The sequence below is a fragment of the Orcinus orca genome, chromosome 9 (assembly GCF_937001465.1).
Source record: "Orcinus orca chromosome 9, mOrcOrc1.1, whole genome shotgun sequence".
In the NCBI taxonomy this organism is placed as follows: domain Eukaryota; kingdom Metazoa; phylum Chordata; class Mammalia; order Artiodactyla; family Delphinidae; genus Orcinus; species Orcinus orca.
Genome location: NC_064567.1, coordinates 49124297 through 49133234, shown reverse-complemented (window position 1 = coordinate 49133234; position 8938 = coordinate 49124297). Strand labels below are relative to the sequence as shown.

The following is an 8938-nucleotide window of genomic DNA, read 5'->3' as shown; positions in this document are numbered from 1 at the left end:
TCTTAATTAATGTGTAAACTTAGATGAAACGTCAAAGTCCCTTCAATGAGACATGTTTATTCATTATTTATTTAATCGTCCCTTCCCAGGGTTAGAGAAAAACACTGCACAAAAAGTAGCATCCTAAGGAGAGAAATGTTCGGATTCAGTTGAGTTGCTGGCAGAACTCCTGGGCTTTTTGAACTGCCACATACAACTCATGGACTGGGGTGAGAAATTCTCGCCTCTTTCATTTTACAATTCTGTAGTTAATATACTGAAAAAAAAACCAGCAACAAATTGGCACACCGTATATTGCAATGCTTGGGTTAGTGCAACTCCATAAAAATCTGCATGTAAAATACATAGCGGTGGCTAGATAATGTCCTTCTGGTTACTAACATCTAGATATAAATTTGAATATTAGAAATTTAAACTGAACAAGGGATTTTGCTCAAAAAATGCAGGAAACATTGAAAGCAAACTGGGTATAAATCTATAAGGCTGAAAAGCCTGAACAGTATTGATGTATGCAAGCACACACGCACCTCTGACTAGGCATTTATGTCACCATGTATTAGTGTAAAGCGTGCACAATACAAATATCCATTGATCAGATATTTTATTAGGAAATTTCATTAAACAGATTAAAATGTAATTGGCCATCAGCTGGACTTTATAGCTCCGAGAAGATTATATACTTCAGTGATAATGCAGTTCTCCTTAATTAAAAACTATGAGATAAAGGTCTTGGAAAACTTCAAAGCCCTATTTTACTATGATGGAATCTAAAAATAGAAACTCTGAAATGATTCCTTCACTGTGAACCTGCAATGACTGGTGACATTGAAATTCTCTTTGCAACTTGAACTCACGAGACAGTCCAAGGCTACCCATGGGCATGATGCCTCCTCACATTTCTCCTTCACTGTGCCCTCAAGAGTGACTCAGGCTACACCATCTCAAAAGAGACTCAATTAAAATGAAAAATTCAGTCAAGAATCAGTCATTTGATGACCTTAACCCAGATATCCAGATATTTGGATTTACTGAAATATTTAATTGACTTTTAATAGCAAACATACTTTTTTGGCATCATTTTTTATGTGGGTATTTAGCATCCTGTGACTGAATGTCTACACAGTAATTTAGTTTTAACAATCCATTCATTTAATCATTCATTTGTTCGCTAAATAGTCTTTAGGTCCTTACCACCGTTATTTATCCATTTGCCTCGAAATCTTGCCTTGGCTAAGCATGGCTGGGTTAAGCTTCAGAGACAGGACAAGCCTGCTGTTTATCAATGGATCACATCACATTGATTACTTTCTTTTGATTATTTTTAGAATCTGCTCATTCAACGGGTATTTTTTGGGTACTGACTGTGTTTAAAGCTTGGTGATCAATCACAAAAATATAAAAAGCAAAACCACGAGGAGTCTGCTCTCAAACGTACCAACACTGACCAAGGGCTGACTTGGTCAGCCCTGGGGAGATGACTTTGGCCTGTCCAAGGTCACAGCGTGGTGATGGCAGAGTCAGGATTCCCACCTCTGCTTCTGTTTTCAGGGTCCCAAAGTATTACCTCTTAAGGAGTTGGCCGACCCAATAGCAGATCAAGTAGTTATGTTCAGGCAGCTCCTCTCTCCACCAGTTTCTCAGTCAATAATTCCTGGAAAAATCACAGATTGATTGAGTCTGCTCCAGCTGTCAGACAATGCTGAACGCTTAGGTGTAGCTGCCCCACCTATACCCTAGCCACAAGTAGAAGACAACACTTGACCTTCACAGTGGCCCTGGCCTCTCCCTTGGACCCATGCTTTTGCTTCTCAGCTTCCATTGGATTCCTGACTTCCCAGTCATGGCCTCATTGTTGCTGGCAACAGGTTGGGTGATTTCTTATCAGCTTGGTGAACTTGAGCTGTTCTTCCCTCTCCCCTGGTTTTGGTATCCCCTGTAGGATGACAGTTACCACCCACCAGACCAGCCCTGGAGAACTCACCTGGTGTGGCAGCCCCATGCCCTCCTGCCCTTCCCTATCTTGACAAGGAGGAAGCATGAATAATCCAGGAAGAAAATGCACTGGTTTTTCATCTTGGAAGGCATTACAAGCTTCTGGGGACTTAATAAAAATACAGATACCTGAACCCTTCTCTAAGCCTCCTGAATCGACAGGAGTATGTTTTGGGAATCTAGAGGAGTGTGGTATGGGAACCCACTTCCCAGGGAATGCAGATGCACACCCAAACCTGAGAGCCACAGGTGTGATGAGAGGGTGCTGTCTACAAGCACACACCTTCGGACACTGGAACAGGAAACTTCATCAGCCTCAACTTTTTTTCCTCAAGAGAAGGAAAAAAGGAAATAGCTAATTTGCTAATTATTTCAGGAGATTATTAATCTTTCAGGGTGTCACCACAGAGACTTTGAGCATGGGCAGAGTCATAGAAATGGTAGCCCTTTACTTATAGCAATTAGTATAAGAAAATTATATTTCAATTTAGAGAATTCCTTATTTCTCTACTTATGAAAGAAAGAAAAAACTTACCCATTAGAGGACTGTTAGGCCAGACCTAAATTTTTAAGCAGCTGTCCAGGAAACTTAGGAAGCAAGATTTTATGAACTCAGTGTATCTATACTACTCATCTCTGAATCCAATTCAGCTCAATATTAGCAGGATATATAGCGAAACTATATAGCTAATTTTTTTTTTTTTGAGGTACGTGGGCCTCTCACTGTTGTGGCCTCTCCCATTGTGGAGCATAGGCTCCGGATGCACAGGCTCAGCGGCCATGGCTCACGGGCCCAGCCGCTCCGCGGCATGTGGGATCTTCCCAGACCGGGGCACGAACCCGTGTCCCCTGCATCAGCAAGCGGACTCTCAACCACTGCGCCACCAGGGAAGCCCTATATAGCTAATTTTAAAATTTTAAAGTGTCAGTGATAAGATACACTTGGAACAGAATTTAGTAGGAAGCCAAGGGAACACATTTTAAAACTCTTAGTGGACATTTTGCTTGCCTATTTTCTGCTTTAGTCAAGAATGTTAGGCTTCAAACATTGCTGGAAAATTAAAGTTGTGCTTGGACCGGATTTGAGGAATGCGGGAAGGATGAATTGTGCAGATTCCTAACCTCATGGGCATCAGGGCCCTGATGCCATCTGGGAGCTATCTAACATGGGCAGTGACACTAGACAGGCCTGATGTTCCCCAGGGAGGATTCTGGGACCAGAGCTTTCTGTCTGGTCCATTGGCTTAGAGTGGAAAGCAGGCCATCGGCCCATGGAGATGGACCAGCTGTGGCTTGACCTTCAAACTGTTGGCCATATTTACTGTTGAGGACTCATGGACTGATTTGTCAATGGTTAACTAATACCTGAGAGCAACTAGCCTTATGTGGGTGCCTCTGGCTCTTTCTATCTTTTGGTTCACATTAGGTAGCCTTGTCTCAGATGGTCCCAGATGGCAGCATCTGCATTCCAGGATTCAGGATAAAGGAAGGATGAAGAAGAAGAAATGGCACATCCTGCACTTCCTCTTAAGGTAGGTTCTTGAAAGCTGTCAAACAACCCAACATTTTCATCTCGTTGGCCGGAAATGAGTCACATGGCCACACCTAGCTGCTGAGTTTTTACTCAGGAGATCAAGGCTCCAGCTAAAAATGGGAGAGAGGAAAAATCATGTCATGAGAGAGGGGAGAACAAATCTGAGGAACAACAGGCAGATGGTATCCAAAGGACAGCTAGTATAATAGCACCAGATAAAACAGACCTTAGGTAAAAGGCATTACTATAGATAATGAGTATTAGTACATATTTTTTATTTTAATTAATTAATTTATTTGTTTTTGGCCGCCTTGGGTCTTTGTTCCTGCGTGCAGCCTTTCTCTAGTTGCGGCGAGCGAGGGCTACTCTTCGTAGCGATGCGCGGGCTTGCAGTGGCTTCCCTTGTTGCGGAGCATGGGCTCTAGATGCACGGGCTTCAGTAACTGTGGCTCGCAGGCTCTAGAGCGCAGGCTCAGTAGTTGTGGTGCACAGGCTTAGTTGCTCCGTGGCATGTGGGATCTTCCCGGACCAGGGCTCGAACCCACGTCCCCTGCATTGGCAGGCAGATTCTTAACCACTGCACCAGCAGGGAAGCCCCATATTTTTAAAAGTATTGAATTCACCAGGACCCTGTATGTACTCAGTAACAAATCATCAAAATACAAAAGACAAGAATTGATAGAAGATAAAAAGAAACTATCAAATCGATCATGATTGAGGGAGATATTCAGTGGTTGGTAAATCAAGCAGAGAAAAAATATCAATTAGAATACAGAAGAATTGAACATCACAAGCTTAATCTAATGGATAAACTTAAAAACGATCCCTAATAATCAGAAAATAGAGATTCGTCTGAAGCACACAGAAAGCATATATGAAAGTTGACCACATTATAAACCAAAAGCAAGTATTGAAAACTTCCAAATAATTGGTATGAGTCAAGTCACAGTCACTGACTGCCATGAAATTAAGTTATAAATAAATGACAAAAAGATAATTTCTAAAAATCCATTTGTTTTGAACTTTTAAAGAATATACTTTAAAGTAACCCATGGTTACTCATGGTTCTTGATGGAAATGGGAAGATGCTTAAAATGACAAAAAATAAGGGAAATGTTATCAATTGAATTTGTGGAATGAAGAACTAGTATCTAGAATGTATGAAGAACTCTCAAAGCTCAACAGAAAAATATCAAACAAATCAATTAGAACATGGGCAAATAACATGAAGAGGTATTTTACTAAAAAGGATATACAGACGGCAAATAAGCAAATGAAAAGATGGACAACAGCATTAGACTAGGAAAATGCAGATTAAAACCACAGTGAGGGGCTTCCCTGGTGGCGCAGTGGTTGAGAGCCTGCCTGCCGATGCAGGGGACACGGGTTCGTGCCCCGGTCTGGGAAGATCCCACATGCCGCGGAGCGGCTGGGCCCGTGAGCCATGGCCGCTGAGCCTGCGTGTCTGGAGCCTGTGCTCCGCAACGGGAGAGGCCACAACAGTAAGAGGCCCGCGTACCGCAAAAAAAAAAACAAACAAAACAACCCACAGTGAGATATTGCTACAAGCCTATCAGAGTGGCTAAAATACAAAATAATGACAGTACCAAATGCTGTTGAGGATGCAGAGAAACTGGATGGCTCAGACATTGCTGGTGGGAGCATAAAATGTACAAGTACTCTGAAAAACAGTTCAGCAATTTCTTAAAAAAACTAAATATGCAACTACCATTTGACCCAACAATTGTGCTCCTGGGCTAAAACAGTTTATCCCAGAGAAATAAAAACTTATGCTCAGACAAAAACTTGTACACAAATGTTTATAGCAGCTTTACTTGTAATAGGTAAAAACAACAAAAACTCCAGGTCCATCAACCTTTCAAAACATAAATGGTTGTCCTCTTACACAAGCTCTTCTCAAGCATTAAAAAAAAAAAGAAAAGAAAAGAAAAGAGAGAGAGAAGAAGGAAAGGAGGAAGGATGGGAAGGAGGGTGGGGAGAAGGAAATAGTAATTTATTGATGCTGGTGTAATCTTGATACCAAATCTAGGTGAAGGTGAATCATGATCTATAAATACTAAATAAAATAGAAGTAAACCATATTGTGCAACAAAGAGATAAAGTAGGGTTTATGGGATGTGAGGGCGATCTGGCTGCGACATCTGTCACCCCATTGATCGCCAGGGTTGATTTGGCTGAGCTGGCAGCCTAGGCGGGTGTCCCCTTCCCTCCTCACAGCTCCATGTGCATCCATCGCCAAGCTGTATGCTCCGTCGAAGAGGATGACCTTCCCCCACAGAGGACTGTTCTTCCGTCAAGGGTATGTGAGTAGCTGCACTGCCCTGCTAGAACCTCCAAACAAGCTCTCAAGTAGGTTTTATGCCAGAAATGCACCATTGGTTCAATATTAGAAAAAATTGTTACTTTAATTTACCACATTAAGAGATAAAAGGAGAAAAACCACAACATCATCTCAATAGGTACAGGATTCAGTAAAATTCTAAAGTCATTCATCATAAGGACCCTGGAAACATTGTTGCATGCTCCTAGTGGATAGGAATGCTCATAGGAGCAAAAACTGGAAACAATGCAGATGCCCAAAAACAATAGATTGGAAAAACACACTGGAGTATATTTGTACCAAGGAATACAGCCCTGAAAGTGAATAAATTGTGGCCACATGGATGACTCTCACAAACGTAATATCCTGCAAAAAGAAGATGATGAGGCAGATCTAAAAATGCATCTTTCAGGGAGAGGCAGGAAACTTTGGATAAAGCAGAGGAGTGATGAACACAAAACACACTACGGTATCCTCAGGGCAGTGGGGAAGGGAATGTGGGAGGGTAGCTTCTTTTGAAAACCAAACTAAGAAGGAAGAGAAAGAGTGAATAACGCTTCTTGGGCTTTTCCTTCTTACTTTGGGTCTCAAATCTGTGGGCCGGCATTATTTCTATGGCTTTTTCAAAGGCTTTTAAAGTCTACCTTGAGAAGTCCCAGCCTAAAACAAGTCTAACTCAGCTAAAATTAATTACCCATTATGTTTCTATTAGAATCCATACAACCCATCTATGAGTAGCTACCATTTATTCCATCATTTTAGTGGGCACTTACTATGAACCAGGCACTGGACAAAATATATCACAGGCATTAACTCGTTGAATTACTCTCATTAACAAAGACTCTCATTTCTCAGTGGAGGGAGCTGGTCACACGTGTAGGAGGTGACAGACAGGATTGGGATCAAAAGCTGTTTGTCCACATGCTATACTATTGCCTGTGAGTACAGAAAATAGAACTGTCACTTTTAGGGCCTTGATTTGGGTAAAGAAAATGGCATTTGAAATACCATCCAATGCTGAGGAATGTGGTCATAGCCCTCGTGTGGTGGACAGGACATCTAATACAGTAGGAAAACCACATTATCTCAAACTTTTATTGAATGAAGTACTGTTTGTTTTTTTGTTTTTGTTTTTTTTTGTGGTACACGGGCCTCTCATTGCTGTGGCTTCTCCCGTTGCGGAGCACAGGCTCCGGACGCGCAGGCTCAGCGGCCATGGCTTACGGGCCCAGCCGCTCCGCGGCATGTGGGATCCTCCCGGACCGGGACACGAACCCACGTCCCCTGCATCGGCAGGCGGCCTCTCAACCACTGCGCCACCAGGGAAGCCCATCGGCTGGCGTCTTTCTAAATTGCATTCTGGAAGATGTTACCTTCAGCAACTTTGAGTCCTCCTTTTATCTTTTTTTTTTTTTTTTTGCGGTACGCGGGCCTCTCACTGCTGTGGCCTCTCCTGTTGTGGAGCACAGGCTCCGGACGCGCAGTCTCAGCGGCCATGGCTCATGGGCCCAGCCGCTCCGCGGCATGTGGGATCTTCCCAGACCGGGGCATGAACCCGTGTCCCCTGCATCGGCAGGCGGACTCTCAACCACTGCGCCACCAGGGAAGCCCAAGAATAAATGGTTTGGAATGGGCTGGGCTTTTGTGTTTGGACATATAAAAGCATTTTTTGTAGAGGCTGGTCTACTCTTCCAATATTTTAAGCAATTTACAGGTAGTGATAAATACTTGGTTTAAATCCTTCTAAAGTGTCTGGTAATCATTTTAGCTGTTAAAGCATGATATGAGTTCAGGCATACAGTTATACTAAAATCTTTCCCACTTGCCTACCTCTCACACAGATTATGGAGGGAATGCATTCTAGACAATAAAATCTAAGGGGAAAAATATTGCCATCCTGTTTCAGCACTGCCATTAAAACCAACGATGGCGGCCATTGTTGTGTAAAGGGAAGAAAACAAGTTTACAGTTCCTCATTTCCCACGGTAAACAGATTGCTCATTTTAATTTTGAAAACAAAGCGATGGAGGCTATGTAGGTCTGTAAATAAGAGTGTGCATCTCAATTTTCTGTAAATGCTTAAGTGGTTTACATCTGTTTCCTCCCAGTTGTATTTCTCAAACATGAATTTCCATTTTAAAAAGAGTCGTAAAATCACTACTGTTTCTCTGTGGATCTATTAGCAATAAAATAGCCTACAGAGGTTTGCACAACCATGGAAAATGTACAGTGATAATAGGCTGTCCTGCTGTTACATGGCTTATGCAAACTTTACATTTATCACGGCAGAACCATCTATCCGCAGGGTTGTAGCACAGCAAACAATGGAATAAAAAAGACCAAGAGAAGGAAGACGAGTCCAAAATCTCTGTGTACACATCATTAATCAGACAAGATGAATTCTCAAACTTGGAAGCATGTTTCCTCAGAGCCAACTGAGAAAAGGAGCAGGAGGGCGGAGGATGTGCTGGGTTGGTCGCAATCTGCAAAGTACAACTTTCCATAAAAATCACCTCCAACAAGCAAAAGCACTTGCTTGTCTCATTGACACGTTGTGGGGTTCACTCACACTTTTGTATTTTTTTAAAAGAACCAAGCCAGGTCATTTGTTGAAAACTTTTAGTCCAGCAGAGGATGCAATTATTCTTTCTTTGAGCCTTTCAAGTAAAAGGGCTCAAAATAGACCATTGCTTCCTCACGCACCGGTGGGGCCTCCCTAATCCTCCTCTACTCGCCCTGTCTAGGAAGCAGCTGGGTGACACACAGCGTGTTTATCCAGCCCCTAAAATCCTGCATCGTAAGTCAGACTGAGTGGTCATATTCCTCCAACCCCACTTTGCATCCCAGTGAAATTCTACCATGTACAGGGAAGGTGAGTTTTTTCCATTCTTTTCTTTTTCTTTTTTACTCCTTAAATCCAAATTAATTCACTAAAAGTCTAGAGTGACGGCAAGGAGCAGGTTTCAAAATAGCCTCCTTCCAAAACAGGCTTCGTGCACAGGGGAGCTGCGCCCAATCCAGGAGGCCCATGTGTTTCCCAGTCTGCTAAGTCGCTCTGTTGCCCTGAAATA

General features: G+C 42.6%; 1 long non-coding RNA gene across 1 annotated transcript in view; it reads left to right on the top strand.

Annotated features, from left to right (window-relative positions):
- The first annotated feature begins 3374 nt into the window (after nt 1–3374).
- LOC117199849 (uncharacterized) overlaps nt 3375–8938 on the top strand; it is a 100199-nt gene continuing 94635 nt past the window's right edge. The window contains exons 1-4 of the long non-coding RNA XR_007479194.1: nt 3375–3524; nt 5765–5846; nt 7709–7852; nt 8612–8739. This is a non-coding gene — a long non-coding RNA (uncharacterized LOC117199849). The remainder of the gene's footprint in view (nt 3525–5764; nt 5847–7708; nt 7853–8611; nt 8740–8938) is intronic.